The sequence below is a fragment of the Salmo salar genome, chromosome ssa29 (assembly GCF_905237065.1).
Source record: "Salmo salar chromosome ssa29, Ssal_v3.1, whole genome shotgun sequence".
Classification (NCBI taxonomy): Eukaryota; Metazoa; Chordata; class Actinopteri; order Salmoniformes; family Salmonidae; genus Salmo; species Salmo salar.
The window spans coordinates 992454-1011453 of record NC_059470.1 but is presented as its reverse complement, the minus strand read 5'-3'; the positions used below and the strand labels follow the sequence as shown (position 1 = coordinate 1011453).

At 41.5% G+C, this 19000-nt stretch overlaps 1 pseudogene; it reads right to left on the bottom strand.

Annotated features, from left to right (window-relative positions):
- Positions 1-19000, bottom strand: part of LOC106590022 (outer dynein arm-docking complex subunit 2-like) — a 68695-nt pseudogene that overhangs the window by 34245 nt on the left and 15450 nt on the right.

Genomic DNA, 19000 nt, shown 5'->3' with positions numbered 1-19000 from the left:
ACTCTTTGTATCTGAAACACTAGGCTGGCACACACAGCACAGCTCTGTTCCCCCCGCCGGGCAACCAGGTCCGCTTGGCAGGGAGCAGGGACTGGGAGGGCTACTCACTTTGCATTTGATTTCTTCTGTATCCAGCAAGTTAATGAGGACTTCAAGGCCACCTACATCCCGGATGGCCAGTTGGCACGTCTGCTGGGCTAAATTGAAGTCCCTCATGGAGCACAGAGCAATCACAGTGGCCGTCTGGTTGCCTCCCTGAAATAATAATGAAAACAAGGCACCAACGAATGAATGAAACCGCAGACAGAGAAAATAAGAATTAAAGAGACATTTAGAAAAGGGAAAACACAGTGTCTCCCCTCCTGCCATACTTTTCTCCCCCTGTCTTTTTTTTCTCACTCTCACTGGCTTTAACCATGCCTGGTGTGGCTATTTTGTTTGCCACAGTTTGGTAAGTGTTTAGCTTTGTGACAGTAAACACTGGTAGAGAGAAACTATTCGATACAGAATGGCACTCTGATTGCTAAACTGCCTGCAGTCAGAAAACCATAGACAGTGACCTAAGTTAGAGATTAAAGAGAAAAATGAGCATTGAAATGATGAACATAATAATGAGTAAGCACTTCAAAAGACTCTGTTTTGACAGTTGCTATACACACACACAATAACTCAAGGCTTGTTTCTAACCAATTAGCTACTTAGTAACTACTACTAAGCAAACAAGTGGTTTGGGGTAGAAAATATTTTCTTTGATTTCACTACAAGTGCCTCAATATATGGGCAGATTTAGGTTTATTGCTTCTTAAGTGCAACATACAAAACAATGTAAAATGTAAAACAGGTGACTTGGGGTCATTCTCTGAGCAACAATTGCCATTCTCAGTTACTTTTTAGTCTGCATTGTAGTTTTTTGTTGCAGTGTATTGTGTTTTCATGTTCAAGTTTCAAGTTTTAAATGTCACGTGCACAAGTACAGTGAGGATTTTTTTCTTGCAAGCCCTAAACCCAACAATGCAGTAATCAATCAATAAACAAATGAGAAATAAAAATAAGAAATAAGAAGAATACAAAAAAAGAAGAAGATACTGTATATACATGGTCCGTTCCAATATTTGCAATATTTATAAGGGGGGCAAGATGACTAGGCAACAGGGTGTATGATAAACAGAGTAGCAGCAGTGTAAAGGATGATTGAATGTGAGTGTGCGTGTGTGTAGAGTGACTAGAGTCAGTATACGTGTGTGTGCATGTTATGCGTGTGTGTTGGAGTGCCAGTGTGCGTCAGTTTGTAGAGTCCTTAGAGTGTACATAAAAATGAAGAGTCAACTCAGTCTGTGTATCCATTTTGTTAGCTATTTAGCAGTCTCATAGCTTGGGGATAGAAGCTGTTAAGGAGCCTGTTGGTGTCAGAATTGATGCACAGGTACTGCTTCCTATGCGGTAGCAGAGAGAACCGCCCATGGCTTGGGTGGCTGGAGTCTTTGACGATTTTCCAGGCCTTCCTTGCACACCACCTGGTATAGAGGTCCTGGATGGCAGGGAACTTGGCCCTAGTGATGTACTGGGCTGTCCGCACCACTCTCTGTAGCGCCATGCGATCGAGGGCACTGCAGTTGCCATACCACGCAGTGATGCAGCCAGTCAAGATGCTCTCAATGGTGCAGCTGTAGAACATTCTGAGGGCCCATGCCAAACTTTTTCAACCTCCCGAGGGGGAAAAGGTGCTGTCGTGCCTTCTTCATGACTGTGCACACGTGTGTGGACCATTTTAATTTCTTAGTGATTTGGAAACCCAGGAACTTGACGTTTCAGTGTATCTTTTGTTAATGTGAAATGGTTTAGATCATGATGGAACAAAAGCATCTGATGGCAGATAGAAACAGAAGTTCCACACAGTAGGTTGAAAATACAGCAGTAAGCTGGTGTAATACGAGATGTATTACATGACTTTGAAATGTGACACGGCATCCTGAAGTCATAATCTCCTGGCATTTTTTAAAATATTTTTTCCTTTTTTTCCCTTTCTGTTCTCATTTTAAATGAACCACAGATAACCTAGAAAAAAGCAAGTTGCTTTTATTAGTTGCACACTTTATTAGTTGCACATCTCAGCCTCAGGACCATCCCAAACAGATTACTCTACCGACGCAGAGGAGACTCGAACGTCTTATGTAATGAACGTATCGATGTGAGAGAGAAGAGTTCTTCAAAAGGAATATCTAGAACATGTTTTAACTATAAATGACATAGTATGTTCTACGCAGTTCATGTTTTGGGGGTACAGTTATAGCAGAATGTACTGCATCAGGGTTTACTGTGATATGAAGCAGTTGTTTGATCAAATCGTTCACCCCCAAAAAGAGATACCCTGACACTGTTGGGAGTGGGATAACGGTCACGTGTTCCCCATATTATGATGTTGGCCTAAATGTGAACCATTGGTCTAGTAACAGAGTGAATCTCCTGCTTCTTTTTTCTCTCCTCCACCACCACTTCTCACTCTTCAAAGGATTCAGTGGGGCTAGGATCATACCTTTTAAAAACAAAACGCTATATTTAGAACTGATACCACAGAGAAAACATCATATGCTTCCATTTTTGTTAGCTAACCACTATATGTCTGACTACGTCCCAAATTGCACCCTATTCCTTAAATAGAACACTTTTGACCAGAGCCCTATAAGGGGAATAGGGAATGTGGGGAATAACGGAATAGGGTGCAATTAGGGAAGCAACCTCTGTATGCATCTAAACACTACAGATTATGAAAGACATGAAAAAAACAGTAAACACAACTAATGACTGGGGTTTACATAGCATGATGAGACAACATTTGTATACAGTATTTATGTGACTTTTGTGATTCGCCACAGACAACAATACTGCATAGGTTTACTGCAGAGGTTAGGCTGATATGTGTTTTGTTTAGAGTAGTTTAAACCCAGGTGAACACCTTTTTCTTATGACCCGTTCTGCTTCGTAAACCTGGGGAGGGACCCACTGCTCAAAACATTTTGCTACCAGCGGGATTTGGCAATAACAATAGCAATTTCTAAATGTCTTCATAAATTACATCCAGAGGAAAAATATCTTTAAATATCACACATTACAAAGCAGGGAAAGAATGAAGGAGATTCATAAACTCTCATGATCTGATAAATGTAGTCAATTACCAATATATAAAACAAGCATTTATTATGGTCCTTTAATCCAGACACATACATTACAAACAGCAAGTGCAACAGGCACTAAGCACAAATATAAATATACAGTACCAGTCAAAAGTTTGGACACACTTACTCATTCAAGGGTTTTTCTTTATTTTTTACAATTTTCTACATTGTAGAATAATAGGGAAGACATCAAAACTATGAAATAACACATATGGAATCATTTAGTAACCAAAAAAGGTTATGAAGAAAAAGTATTCTTCAAAGTAGCCACCCTTTACCTTGATGAGTCTTGGCTTTCTCTCAAACAGCTTCATGAGATAGTCACCTGGAATGCATTTCAATTAACAGGTGTGCCTTGTTAAAGTTAATTTGTGGAATTTCTTTCCTTCTTATTAATGTGTTTGAGGCAATCAGTTGTGTTGTGACAAGGTAGGGGTGGTATGCAGACGATAGCCCTATTTGGTAAAAGACCAAGTCCATATTATGGCAAGAACAGCTCAAATAAGCAAAGAAAAACGACAGTCCGTCATTACTTTAAGACATGAAGGTCAGTCAATGCGGAACATTTCAAGAACTTTTAAAATTTCTTCAAGTGCAGTCGCAATAACCATCAAGTGGTATGATGAAACTGGCTCTCATGAGGACCGCCACAGGAAAGAAAGACCCAGAGGTACCTCTGCTGCAGAGGATAAGTTCATTAGAGTTACCAGCCTCAGAAATTGCAGCCCAAATAAATGCTTCACAGAGTTCAAGAAACATCAACTGTTCAGAGGAGACTGCTTGAATCAGGCCTTCATGGTCGAATTGCTGCAAAGAAACCACTACTAAAGGACACCAATAAGAAGAAGAGACTTGCTTGGGCCAAGAAACATGAGCATTTAGACTGGTGGAAATCTGACCTTTGGTCTGATGAGTCCAAATTGGAGATTTTTGGTTCCAACCGCCTTGCCTTTGTGAGACGCAGAGTAGGTGAACGGATGATCTCCACATGTGTGGTACCCACCGTGAATCATGGAGAAGGAGATGTGATGGTGTGGGGGTGCTTTGCTGGTGACACTGTGTGTGATTTATTTAGAATTCAAGGCACACTTAACCAGCATGGCTACCACAGCCTTCAGAAGCGATACGCCATCCCATCTGGTTTGCGCTTATCATTTGTTTTTCAACAGGACAATGACCCAAAACACACCTCCAGGCTGTGTAAGGGCTATTTGACCAAGAAGGAGAGTGATGGAGTGCTACATCAGATGAACTGGAGTCCACAATCACCCAACCTCAACCCAATTGAGATGGTTTGGGATGAGTTGGACCGCAGAGTGAAAGAAAAGCAGCCAAAGTGCTCAGAATATGTGGGAACTCCTTCAAGACTGTTGGAAAAACATTCCAGGTAAAGCTGGTTGAGAGAATGCCAAGAGTGTGCAAAACTGTGGCTACTTGAAGAATCTGAAATCTAAAATATATTTTAATTGGTTTAACACTTTTTTGGTAACTACATGATTCCATATGCGTTATTTCATAGTTTTGATGTCTTCACTATTATTCTACAATGTGGAAAATAGTAAAAATAAAGAAAAACCCTTGAATGAATAGGTGTGTCCAGGCTTTTGACTGGTATTGTATATACTGTATGTTTTATTGTCACATACACTGGATAGGTGCTGTGAAATGTGTTGTTTTACAGGGTCAGCCATAGTAGTACCCCACCCCTGGAGTAAATTAGGGTTCCTCAAGGGCACACTAAGCACTAAGAAGTGCCCTGGGAAGCAGACATCACACAGAGGGAATTTACGTGTTAAGGTCGCTCTGGAATTCACACCAGACACACAGGGCGGATGATCATCATTAATCAGCAACTCAATAGTAATTCCTCAGGTAAATGAGGAAGACCATTGTATAAAAAATGTATCTACTTATCCAATAAGATTATGGAATCAACAACTGATTTACGCAATAAAACACTATAAGAGATCAAATTTAATGTAATTGTTCAGCCCTCCTCACCACCAAAAAATTGAAATTTGGTAGAAAACTTCACTGCTTGATAACTGCTTGATACAACTCTTCCAAACAGCAAGGTAATAACATGGGCGTGTGTGTGTGTGTGAGTGTGTGTGTGTGTGTGTGTGTGTGTGTGTGTGTGTGTGTGTGTGTGTGTGTGTGTGTGTGTGTGTGTGTGTGTGTGTGTGTGTGTGTGCGTGTGTGCGTGCGTGCGTGCGTGTGTGTGTGTGCGTATGTGTGCGTGCCCCAACAGAGCTGGATCTATGACAGATGGAATGAAGCCACAGTCTGTGTTTCTAGTGTCTGTGTTCCTCGACCTCGGTCGGTGTAAGAAAGAAGCAACCAGCTTGGCAGTGTCCGCTTCCTGGAGAGTGCATGTGATTTTTACTCTTCTGCCGTTTCTGGAGCAGACTAGCCATGTAGGGTACAGATTAAGAAGAAAAAAGACAGAGCCTTTTGCCAAGTCCATTATGGGTAACGAATAGGGAAAGAATGATTGGTGGTTCTCTCTTACTTCATATTGGACATAGGATCTTCTATAAAATAAAATGTTGAGCATATGACTGGCCTTGTAGCAGCTAGCAAAATAATACAGTTTGTGTCAGGCTTCCAAATGTTTTGTGGTATTTTGTGTCACTAAAAAGTTGTTTAACTTAAAAAGTATGGAAATATGTACAGATGTTCTGTAAAACATTCTCTAGACATAAGTTACAGCATTCATAGTGGAAATTACTTAGTCTGGTGGAGGAGTAGGCCACTTAATTTCTCTGAGTTTCCAAAATAATTGTTCAAACTTATGTGTGTTGTATTTATATTTAGCCTTTTAGTCTAAGGCTTCCAATCAACAGTTAGATTTTTTTCTGGTACTTAAGAAACTATTTCTGAGAAAGGTCTTTATAACATGTTAACATAGCTGAATACTCAGTTCAAAGCTGTGAAAAACCTAATTCATTAGAAATAATATTCACTTGTAGAAATTAAGTTAATGTGAGGGTAGTGACTGACCCTGGCTCTTTTGCACAGCAGGAGAACATGAGGTAGTTAGGAAAAGTGTTCTCCTGAGAGAACATGGGGCCTGTATTTCCGCTACTGACCAGTAGAGGGTGGACAACCTCAACCAGGGTTAAACAAAGTGTCATCGTGGATGGACGTGGGACCACGCTCAATACCCGAGTGTTTCTATTATGACACCTACTTACATTTTACTTGGAAATTAATATATTGTTTAAATTATAAAAAATGAATGACTGTATGTAAACCTCATCTATCAAATCAAATCACATCCAATTGTATTTGTCACATGCGCCGAATACAGCAGGTGTAGACCTTACAGTGAAATGCTTACTTACAAGCCCTTAACCAACAATACAGTTAAGAAAATACCACCCCAAAAAACATAGAGATAAGAATATCAAATAATTTAAGAGCAGTAGTAAATAAGAATAGCGGGGCTATATACAGGGGGTACCGGTACAGAGGTAATTGAGGTAATATGTACATGTAGGTAGAGTAAAAGTGACTATGCATAGATAATAAACAGAGTAGCAGCAGCGTAAAATAGGGGGCAATGCAAATAGTCTGGGTAGCCGTTTGATTAGCTGTTCAGGAGTCTTACGGCTTGGGGGTAAAAGACGTTCAGAAGCCTAATTGCCCTAGACTTGGCGTTCCGGTACCGCTTGCCATGCGGTAGCAGAGAGAACAGTCTATGACTAGGGTGGCTGGAGTCTTTGACAATTTTTAGGGCAATCCTCTGACACCGCCTGGTATAGAGGTCCTGGATGGCAGTGAGCTTGGCCCGGTGATTTACTGGGCCGTTCGCATTACCCTCTTTAGTGCCTTGTGGTCGGAGGCCGAGCAGTTGCCATACCAGGCAGTGATGCAACCCGTCAGGATGCTCTCGATGGTGCAGCTGTAAAACCTTTTGAGGATCTAAGGACCCATGCCAAATCTTTTCAGTCTACTGAGGGGGAATAGGTTTTGTCGTACCCTCTTCACGACTGTCTTGGTGTGCTTGGACCATGTTAGATTGTTGGTGATGTGGACGCCAAGGAACTTGTGGAGCACTACCTGCTCCACTACAGCCCCAATGATGAGAATGGGGGCATGCTCAGTCCTCCTTTTCCTGTAGTCCACAATCATCTCCTTTGTCACATGGAGGGAGAGGTTGTTGTCCTTGTACCACACGGTCAGGTCTCTGACCTCCTCCCTATAGGCTGTCTCGTCGTTGTCAGTGATCAGGCCTACCACTGTTGTGTCATCAGCAAACTTAATGATGGTGTTGGAGTCGTGCATGGCCATGCAGTCATAAGTGAACAAGGGGGTACAGGAAGAGACTGAGTAAGGGTAGGGTTGTTACCTACCCTTACCACCTGGGTCAGCACGTCAGGAAGTCCAGGATCCAGGTGAGGAGGGAGGTGTTTAGTCCCAGGGTCCTTAGCTTAGTGATGAGCTTTGAAGGCACTATGGTGTTGAACTCTGAGCTGTAGTCAATGAATAGAATTCTCACATAGGTGTTCCTTTTGTCCAGGTGTGAAAGGACAGTGTGGAGTGCAATAGAGATTGCATCATCTGTGGATCTGTTGGTGCGGTATGCAATTTGGAGTGGGTCTAGGGTTTCTGGGATAATGGTGTTGATGTGAGCCATGACCAGCCTTTCAGAGAATTTCATGGCTACAGACGTGAGTGCCACGGGTCGGTAGTCATTTAGGCAGGTTACCTTAGTAGTCTTGGGCACAGGGACTATGGTGGTCTGCTTGAAATATGTTGGTATTACAGACTCAGACAGGGAGAGGTTGAAAATGTCACTGAAGACAGTTTTTTTTAAATATTGTATTTATTTATTTCACCTTTATTTAACCAGGTAGGCAAATTGAGAACAAGTTCTCATTTACAATTGCGACCTGGCCAAGATAAAGCAAAGCAGTTTGACACATACTACAACATAGAGTTACACATGGAGTAAAACAAACATACAGTCAATAATACAGTACAAAAATCTGTCTATATACAATGTGAGCAAATGAGGTGAGATAAGGGAGGTAAAGGCAAAAAAAGGCAATGGTGGAAAAGTAAATACAATATAGCAAGTAAAATACTGGAATGGTAGATTTGTAGTGGAAGAAAGTGCAAAGTAGAAATATAAATAATGGGGTGCAAAGGAGCAAAATAAATAAATAAATAAATACAGTAGTAGTTGTTTGGGCTAAATTATAGATGGGCTATGTACAGGTGCAGTGATCTGTGAGCTGCTCTGACAGCTGGTGCTTAAAGCCAGTGAGGGAGATAAGTGTTTCCAGTTTCAGAGATTTTTGTAGTTCGTTCCAGTCATTGGCAGCAGAGAACTGGAAGGAGAGACGGCCAAAGGAGGAATTGGCTTTGGGGGTGACCAGAGAGATATACCTGCTGGAGCGCGTGCTACATGTGGGTGCTGCTATGGTGACCAGTGAGCTGAGATAAGGGGGACTTTACCTAGCAGGGTCTTGTAGATGACCTGGAACAGTGGGTTTGGCGACGAGTATGAAGCGAGGGCCAGCCAACGAGAGCGTACAGGTCGCAGTTGTGGGTAGTATATCCTGTTATGGCTAGGGGGCAGTATTTTCACGGCTGGATAAAAAACGTACCCGATTTAATCTGGTTACTACTCCTGCCCAGTAACTAGAATATGCATATAATTATTGGCTTTGGATAGAAAACACCCTAAAGTTTCTAAAACTGTTTGAATGGTGTCTGTGAGTATAACAGAACTCATATGGCAGGCAAAAACCTGAGAAGATTTCATGCAGGAAGTGGCCTGTCTGACAAGGTGTCGTTCTTCTTGTCTCTGTTTATTGAAGAGTGAGGATCTTAGCTGTCCCGTGACACTTCCTACGGCTGCCATAGGTTCTCAGAAGGCGGCAAAAAGCTGAATCGTGGCTTTGCAGGCTCTGGCTGAAACAAAGTAGCGCGTTTGGGTAGTGGCTGGTTACAGTACTGTGAGACTCAGGCTCGTGCCCGCGTCGACCGAAAGCTTTGTTTTCTTTCCTCTGTTTAGCTAAATGGACATTCCCGGTCGGAATATTATCGCTTTTTTTACGAGAAAAATGGCATAAAAATGGATTTTAAACAGCGGTTGACATGCTTCGAAGTACGGTAATGGAATATTTAGATTTTTTTGTCACGAATTGCTCCATGCGCACGACCCTTCTTTACCATTCGGATAGTGTCTGGGACGCACGAACAAAACGCCGCTATTCGGATATAACGATGGATTATTTTGGACCAAACCAACATTTGTTATTGAAGTAGCAGTCCTGGGAGTGCATTCTGACGAAGACAACAAAAGGTAATCAAACTTTTATAATAGTAAATCTGATATTGGTGAGTGCTAAACTTGCCGGGTGTCTAAATAGCTAGCCCGTGATGCCTGGGCTATGTACTTAGAGTATTGCAAAATGTGCTTTCACCAAAAAGCTATTTTAAAATCGGACATATCGAGTGCATAGAGGAGTTCTGTATCTATAATTCTTAAAATAATTGTTATGCTTTTTGTGAACGTTTATCGTGAGTAATTTAGTAAATTGTTAGCAAATTCCCCGGAAGTTTGCGGGGGGTATGCTAGTTCTGAACGTCACATGCTAATGTAAAAAGCTGTTTTTTGATATAAATATGAACTTGATTGAACAAAACATGCATGTATTGTATAACATAATGTCCTAGGTGTGTCATCTGATGAAGATCATCAAAGGTTAGTGCTGCATTTAGCTGTCTTCTGGGTTTTTGTGACATTATATGCTAGCTTGAAAAATGGGTGTCTGATTATTTCTGGCTTGGTACTCTGCTGACATAATCTAATGTTTTGCTTTCGCTGTAAAGCCTTTTTGAAATCGGACAATGTGGTTAGATAAAGGAGAGTCTTCTCTTTAAAATGCTGTGAAATAGTCATATGTTTGAAAAATTGAAGTTTTTGTATTTTTGAGGAATTAGTAATTCGCGCCACGCCTATCATTGGATATTGGAGCAGGTGTTCCGCTAGCGGAACGTCTAGATGTAAGAGGATATGGGGCTTTGGTGACAAAACGGATGGCACTGTGATAGACTGCTTCCAGTTTATTGAGTAGGGTATTGGAGGCTATTTTGTAAATGACATCGCCGAAGTCGAGGATTGGTAGGATGGTCAGTTTTACGAGGGTATGTTTGGCAGCATGAGTGAAGGATGCTTTGTTGTGAAATAGGAAGCCAATTCTAGATTTAACTTTGGATTGGAGATGTTTGACGTGAGTCTGGAAGGAGAGTTTACAGTCTAACCAGACACCTAGGTATTTGTAGTTGTCCACAAATTCTAAGTCAGAACCGTCCAGAGTAGTGATGCTGGACGGGCGTGCAGGTGCAGGCAGCGATCGGTTGAAGAGCATACATTTAGTTTTACTTGTATTTAAGAGCAGTTGGAGGCCACGGAAGGAGAGTTGTATGGCATTGAAGCTCGTCTGGAGGGTTGTTAACACAGTGTCCAAAGAAGGGCCAGAAGTATACAGAATGGTGTCGTCTGCATAGAGGTGGATCAGAGACTCACCAGCAGCAAGAGCGACATCATTGATGTATACAGAGAAAAGAGTTGGCCCAAGAATTGAACCCTGTGGCACCCCCATTGAGGCTGCCAGAGGCCCGGACAACACGCCACCCGATTTGACACATTGAACTCTATCAGAGAAGTAGTTGGTGAACCAGGCGAGGCAATCATTTGAGAAACCAAGGCTACTGAGTCTGCCGATGAGGATGTGGTGATTGACAGAGTCGAAAGCCTTGGTCAGGTCAATGAATACGGCAGCACAGTATTGTTTCTTATCGATGGTGGTTGGTTAGCGCATGCTCGGAGTACACATCCTGGTAATCCGTCTGGCCATGTGGCCTTGTGAATGTTGACCTGTTTAAATGTCTTACTCACAACGGCTTCAGAGAGCGTGACCACGCAGTCATCTGGAACAGCTGATGCTCTCATGCATGTTTCAGTGTTACTTGCCTCGAAGTGAGCATAGAAGTTACTTAGCTCGTCTGGTAGGCTCGTGTCACCGGGCAGCTCTCGGCTGTGTTTCCCTTTGTAGTTTGTAATAGTTTGCAAGCCCTGCCCCATCCGACAAGCGTTGGAGCTGGTGTAATACGATTCGATCTTAGTCCTGTATTGAAGCTTTGCCTGTTTGATGGTTCATCAAAGGGCACAGTGGGATTTCTTATAAGCTTCCGGGTTAGAGTCCTGCTCCTTGAAAGCGGCAGGTTTACCCTTTAGCTCAGAGAGAATGTTGCCTTTAATTCATGGCTTCTAGTTGGGGTATGTGCGTACAGTCACTGTGGGGACGATGTCCTCTGTGCACTTATTGATAAAGCCAGTGACTGATGTGGTGTAATCCTCAATGCCATCGGAAGAATCCCAGAACATATTCCAGTCTGTGTTAACAAAACAGTCCTGTAGTTTAACATCTGCTTCATCTGACCACTTTTTTATAGATCATGTCACTGGTGCTTCCTGCTTTAATTTTAGCTTGTAAGCAGGAATCAGTAGGATAGAATTATGGTCAGATTTGCCAAATGGAGGGCGAGCGAGGGCTTTGTACTCTGTGAGAGTTGTGTACTTTGAGACCTTGAGCTCTGTTGTGGAGTAAAGGTGGTCTCGAATTTCTTTCCCTCTGGTTGCACATTTAACATGCTGATAGAAATTTGGTAAAACTGATTTAAACCTCATAGGGCTAGGGGGCAGTGTTCGGAAGTTCGGATGACTGACGTGCCCAAACTAAACTGCCTGTTACTCAGGCAGAGAAGCTAGGATATGCATATCATTGGTAGCATTGGATAGATAACACTCTGACGTTTCTACAACTTTTAAACTAATGTCTGTGAGTATAACAGAACTGATATGGCAGGTGAAAACTCGAGGACAATCCATCCAGATTTTTTTTTTTAGGTCACAGGCCATTTCAATGCTAGCCTATGGGATATACAAATAAAAAAGACCCAGATTGCAGCTCCTATGGCTTCCACTAGATGTCAACAGTCTTTAGAAAGGGTTTCAGGCTTTTCTTGAAAAATGAACAAGTAGTTGTAGTTTTTCCAAGGTGTCCCTCATTAGAAAAGTAGTCATGTTGCGCATTCTTCGTTATTTGTCTTCCCTATTGAACATACTATTCTCCGTCTTAAATGTTATAGTTTATTTAGATATTAGAGTACCTGAGGATTAATTAGAAACATCATTTGACTTGTTTGGACGAACTTTACCAGTAACGTTTTGGATTTGCTTTTATGCATGTTGAACGAGGGGATTACTGAAATCAAAGGCGCCAACTTAACAGACTTTTTTGGATATAAAGAAGGACTTTATCGAACAAAACGACCATTCATTGTGTAGCTGGGACTCTTGGGATTGCAAACAGAGGAAGCTCTTCAAAGATAAGTTATTTATTTAATTGCTATTTGTGATTTTTGTGACGCCTGTGCTGGTTTCAAAAGTATTTTGATGTGGGGCGCTGTCCTCAGATAATCGCATGGTATGCTTTCGCCGTAAAGCCTTTTTGAAATCTGACAACGCGGTTGGATTAACAAGAAGTTAAGCTTTTAAATGATGTAGGACACTTGTATGTTCATGAATGTTTAATATTACTATTTTGTCATTTGAATTTGGCGCGCTCCAACTTCACTGGATGTTGTCAATTTTGATTCCGGTAACGGGATCGGATCCCTAAGAGGTGATTTAAGTTTCCCTGCATTAAAGTCCCCGGCCACTAGGAGCGCCGCCTCTAGATGAACGTTTTCCTGTTTGCTTATGGCGGTATACAGCTCATTGAGTGCGGTTTTAGTGCCAGCATCGGTCTGTGGTGGTATGTACTGTAGACAGCTATGAAAAATACAGATGAAAACTCTCTAGGTAGATAGTGTGGTCTACAGCTTATCATGAGATACTCTACCTCAGGCAAGCAAAACCTTGAGACTTCCTTAGATATCGTGCACCAGCTGTTGTTTACATATCTGCATAGGCCCCGCCCCAAGTCTTACCAGAGGCTGGTGTAATGTCGTCGTTCAGTCACAACTCGGTGAAACATGAGATATTACAGTTTTCAATGTCCCGTTGGTAGGATATACGTGCATTTATTTTCCAGCGATTGAACGTTAGCTAGCAGGACATAAAGGCAAAAGGCAGATTAGCCACTCATCACTTGATCCTGACAAAGCACCCTGATCTTTTTCTGCGAAATCTCAGTTTTCTTCTCCAGTGAATGATGGGGTTCTGGGACTGGTCAGGTGTCTGTAGTATATCCCTCCCCTCCGACTCATTGAAGAAAAACTCTTTGTCTAATCTGAGGTGAGTAATCACAGTTCTGATGTCCAGAAGCTCTTTTTGGTCATAAGAGATGATAGCAGCAACATTATGTACAAAACAAAACAAGTGCGAAAACACTAACAAAATAGCATGGTTTGTTAAGAGCCGATAAGACGGCAGCCATCCCCTCCGGCGCCATCATTGTCAATTGATATTGAAAGGGTTACTTTACCTCAGGACATAAAACAATCTCATTATTATATGATTATATAAACTAAGGACATATCCTCATGCTTATATATACAAATATATATGGCACAAATCTATTAGGCACAAATAAGGGATAATCTCATGTGTTATTATGTGGCAGTTAAATTAAGAAGCCACCTATACAATAAAAATGACCACATTCTAGGTAAACACTTACACAGTACACAACCTTTGAGTGTGGTTTGGTAAGTAATAAACTTGTTAACAATGTTGGCACCTACATATAAATAGTTTTTTCACATAAGCCACTTACAATCACCAGCAACACTTTATCAAAAACAGCAGAGCACAAAGTAGGGTAATTGGTAGCAGCTACGCTGAAAGCATACTGTATGTATAACTGTTAAATTGCCATATATATCTAATTCTAGATAATGAAGCAGTGGCTTCAGCTTGTAAAACAAATACCCTGTGGTTACCAACAGTGCATATTGATGGCAATTACGTGGTATGTAGCATATGTGTAAACTATACTGTGTGTTATTCAATCTGCACAAAGAGAGAGTGCTGACCGTATGGGCACTCTGCTTGTTTCTAAATATACTTGCCACACAAAAAGCTGTTAACATACACACAAGCCTCATCTAAAGCGTTTAAGTCATTGCGGCAAGCAACATGTTAACATCATTATAACATCATTTCATCAAGCAAAATACATTTACATTTACATTTAAGTCATTTAGCAGATGCTCTTATCCAGAGCGACTTACAAATTGGTGCATTCACCTTATGATATCCAGTGGAACAACCACTTTACAATAGTGCATCTAAATCTTTTAAGGGGGGGGGGTTAGAAGGATTACTTTATCCTATCCTAGGTATTCCTTAAAGAGGTGGGGTTTCAGGTGTCTCCGGAAGGTGGTGATTGACTCCGCTGTCCTGGCGTCGTGAGGGAGCTTGTTCCACCATTGGGGTGCCAGAGCAGCGAACAGTTTTGACCGGTCTGAGCGGGAACTGTGCTTCCTCAGAGGTAGGGGGGCCAGCAGGCCAGAGGTGGATGAACGCAGTGCCCTTGTTTGGGTGTAGGGCCTGATCAGAGCCTGAAGGTATGGAGGTGCCGTTCCCTTCACAGCTCCGTAGGCAATCACCATGGTCTTGTAGCGGATGCAAGCTTCAACTGGAAGCCAGTGGAGAGAGCGGAGGAGCGGGGTGACGTGAGAGAACTTGGGAAGGTTGAACACCAGACGGGCTGCGGCGTTCATAACTCATTAGATGGCATACTGTATGTGTATTCACAGGCACACACATTAGTATGTTAAAGGTGGCATCTGCGATTGCTACATACATTTTAGGACTTTTCCATTCATGATATATAGCCATTGGTTCTTGACGAGTATACTTTATAAATGCCCCATGAGCTTAGTTAAACTCTCTATTCCCATCAGAACACCAAATTTAAGCTTGGTTTACTTCTTTGTTCGTAAACAATGTAATTGTAAACAATAACTGTATAGCCTCAAAACATTGATTAAAACTATCATGGATGGTCAGTCCTGCATCTATAGCGCTGTCAATTCATTTGAGAATGTTTACATTTTTTCAGGCCCATCTCTCAACAGTGGTGGGATGTATACTTTGTTATTGCAGATTGCCTCTTTTAAGACATACTTATTTAAACGCATGCAGTGTAGGCACACATATTAGCACTCTGGGTAAATATCCTTGGATAAATAACCCATTAAACACAACACAGATCATTCATGTGTTGCTTTATGAAAGTCTCAATCTTCCTCAAGTACAAATGTCTGTCTATACGGCTGAGATGAAGAAGAAAAAACCGTTCTTACTTCTAAAATAAAACAGATATTTAACTTGGCTCAGGGTTAGTTTTAGCTTCTGATGGTAATGATATTATAAAATGACTACTGGACAAACCCCATAAATAACTCCACTGTGTGGTTTCCAGACAGATAGAATGCTGCCTAGGAAGTACAGGTTTACAAATGCATCTTGTTGAAGGCACAAACTCTCACTGTGAATTCACTCCAATCCCCACTGAAAAGTATAATGAAATTTGAAAAGTTCCCTTATCAGACATTGGCCCAGCTTCTTTAATATAATTTACATTTTAAATCTGTTTTGGAAAGGAGAGTAACTGCTCTTTCCCAAGAAGGACTTTTTATTTCATTATCTCATGTTTTGTTAAGCTAAAATATCTACCTGGAACTGAATTTGCATTAATGTTTTCTTTAAAAGATTTACCACCAGTTGCCCTATGAATGATCTTATTAGGGGGGCCCAATTGCAGTACGGTATGTAAAAACATGGACAGAGCCAAATACTGTATCTCAGCTTACAAAGCTTCTGCTAATATTTAATAGTCATAGATCATAGAGATACAAAATAATGTCATTCATATTTCATTACTATAGCGCAAATCGATTTAATTAGTACCGAAAAAATAAACACATTTGAATTTCAGTTAATTTCGTAAATTACTATACTGTAAATCGAGATTCAAAGTGGAGAGATTAGGTTATGATTATCATTAAAGTATAGGGGCCAGATTTGAAATATATGACTAACCATAATATCATATGATTGCAGTTACATCAGGTCATGGCCCTAAACGGTATGTCCAAATAAACTGACCGGTAATCACAGAGCAAGAGAGAGAGTGGAGAATTCCTCTCTAATCAGGCAGTGGAAGAGGTATTCCCAGTCAGTCTGGGTCAGTGGCGTGTTGGTCCTCTCTCTCTTTTCCTTTTGTGTTTTGACACATTAATATTCACCATATGCACTGTCAGTCCTTTCAGAGCCGCGCTTCATTTATGCTCTGTGGTGTGGGTAAACAGTGTGCCCAGCTGCTGTTTTTAGACAGCTCTGCTCTCTTCTCTCATATGTGTTGGCTCACACGTGCACCCAAATAGGCCTAGTGTGTGTCAGAAACCAGGAATCCACAAACCCAGTCCAACCACTTCTATAAACATCCTACTACAAAGCAGACGCTATAAAACAGGAGCTCATTATATATACTTTTTTATCTAACGTCAGTTTGTTATATTGATCGACAACTTTATGTCGTAAAATGTACGCAAAGCAGGCAGGTGGAATTATGTTAAGGAGATTACATATTGTTCCCTCTCGGGTGACATTAGGACTATTGTGACTATCACAATTCTACAGACACAGAGCCATACCTTAAAGGGATTACTTTTTTAGACAATTTCAAGAAGTTTGAATATTGACTCAAGTCTGCATCAAAATTGCTGTATGGATCACAGGAAAAGGACCTGGATTTGATTGTTTCCTGTCCATTGTGAACTGCCTGGCCTGCTAGAATAGTAGATGTTTTCAACAGAACAGAACAACTTATTTTCTGTGAAATTCCGAAAGCAGAGTGCTGGGCCAGGCCTCTACAGACTTTACTGTACTGTACCTTGAGGAATATGACCAGTTTCTGGATCTGCCAGTACTCAGAGGACAGGTTTGTGTTGCTCTCCGGCCGGTGCTCTGGCTGCTCCTTGTCCTCCTCACTCTCAGATGAACTCTCGCTGAAGTCATCGGCGCCTCCTCCTGGGGTCTTACTGAAGAACACAGACACAGCAGGAGATAAGAATCAACATCAGGTTTTGTGTAACAGCTATACAAGTACATATCCATACACAGGAAGGGTTTAAACTTTAAATATTATATCAGTATATTATACACATAACAAAATATGAAGTTTTCCTTTTGGGATTTAAAATAACTGCAAGATTATTCTATACAATAAGCACCATTAACAATCTAAAGTTAATCGGAATTGTCAGGTTTGAACTTTCTCACAATCTAAGCAGCAGCAGCCATGAATAGAGAGAGGGATTAAAGTAATGGGTAAACTGGAGTCGTCATCATACTAAACAAAGCAGGCCTCTCTTTTTCTACCGTAGCCTTCATACTATAAACGGCAACAGAAATGCAGATGGCTTTTAAAGTCAGTTGCACCACTCAAATAACTGTATCATGAAAACTGCGCACCGCGGAGCAATGAAATTTGGTACACGTTCAAATGGGGCCGCGGGGAGATGGTTCCTATTTACACAGATAGCATTTCCAGGGGAGGCCATTATCAGAGGAAATCAGCCGATATGACCGTTTCTCAGGCAACGCAGATGGGCCATGATAAACACTGAACCAAGCCTTAATTAAGCAGTGAAGCACTGTTCCGATGCGTCTGCTTTGACTACTGGCCTGGAGTAATGCTAGTAGGCTCCCAAAGGTCCCTTTCTGTACGTGTACCAAGTTTCACTTGTTCAAGGCGGGGAAAAGCTATCAGCAGAACAGTGGCTAGAGTCGACCCAGTAACTTTACTAGCGGACCTGTATACACTGGCAGTCACAATTATGGGGACAGCTGGAAACATCGCTGCCAGGCACCAGAGGAAAGGCAGGGAAAGCATACATCAGACCCATACATTGGCTTATATAAAAACACTTATTATCAGTTTCCACAGAAGCTATCACTACGGGTCAAAGAGTTGTGCCAAACTTTTTTTCTGTGACTTCAGCAATCTCTTTCCTGTAAGCTGCTTGCTCTTCTGTAGGACTAGAAGGGTTCCTCACTTATGAAGTGTGAGGAGAAAACCCCACCAGGTGACTTACCTTTTATGAGACGACTGGACTGCCTACCAGGTGAGGAAGACACAGAGAAATCTGCTTTCTTCTGCATCTTCTCCTCCGTCTCAGCAAACTTCTCATTTGCTGCACTCCTTTTGGATTTCTTCTCATCTGCTTCCCTAGAAAATGTTTATAAAATAAGAGGGGACATCATTATGCGTTTTTCTATTTTGGAAATAGTTATTTATCGTAACATATCATCATCATTTATGCACTGAGGGAGAAGAGGGATGCAGGGATTTTGGGCTTTTTTGTTGTTGCCATTTTAGATAGCTTTTATCCAGAGCCAGCTGCCTCAAAATGGGGACACTTATCACAAGGTACAGCACAAAAGCTCAAACCCCTGCTAGATCTATTTATCAATCAAAGAACATGTGATACATCATTTTTGTGAATTTTACTCCTGCGCCCAACTTTTCTGTCTGTGATTGTACAGTGGGGTTCCAAGCAGGGAACACATCGATTAACTGGGATCGTCCATATAATCAGGAATATTTGTGCTTGCCCTGAAAAATGTAAAGCCATATAAACCATCTCTTTATAATGTGTGACTGCTGGCATGTGGAGAAGAGTGCGCGACTCCAGCATCACTTCCTTCTTAAAATCTCGTCTATTGGAGCATAAAGTTCCCAAAGGCATACAGAACGTGTAGCGTTGCAAATATTCCAAAGACCTCTAAT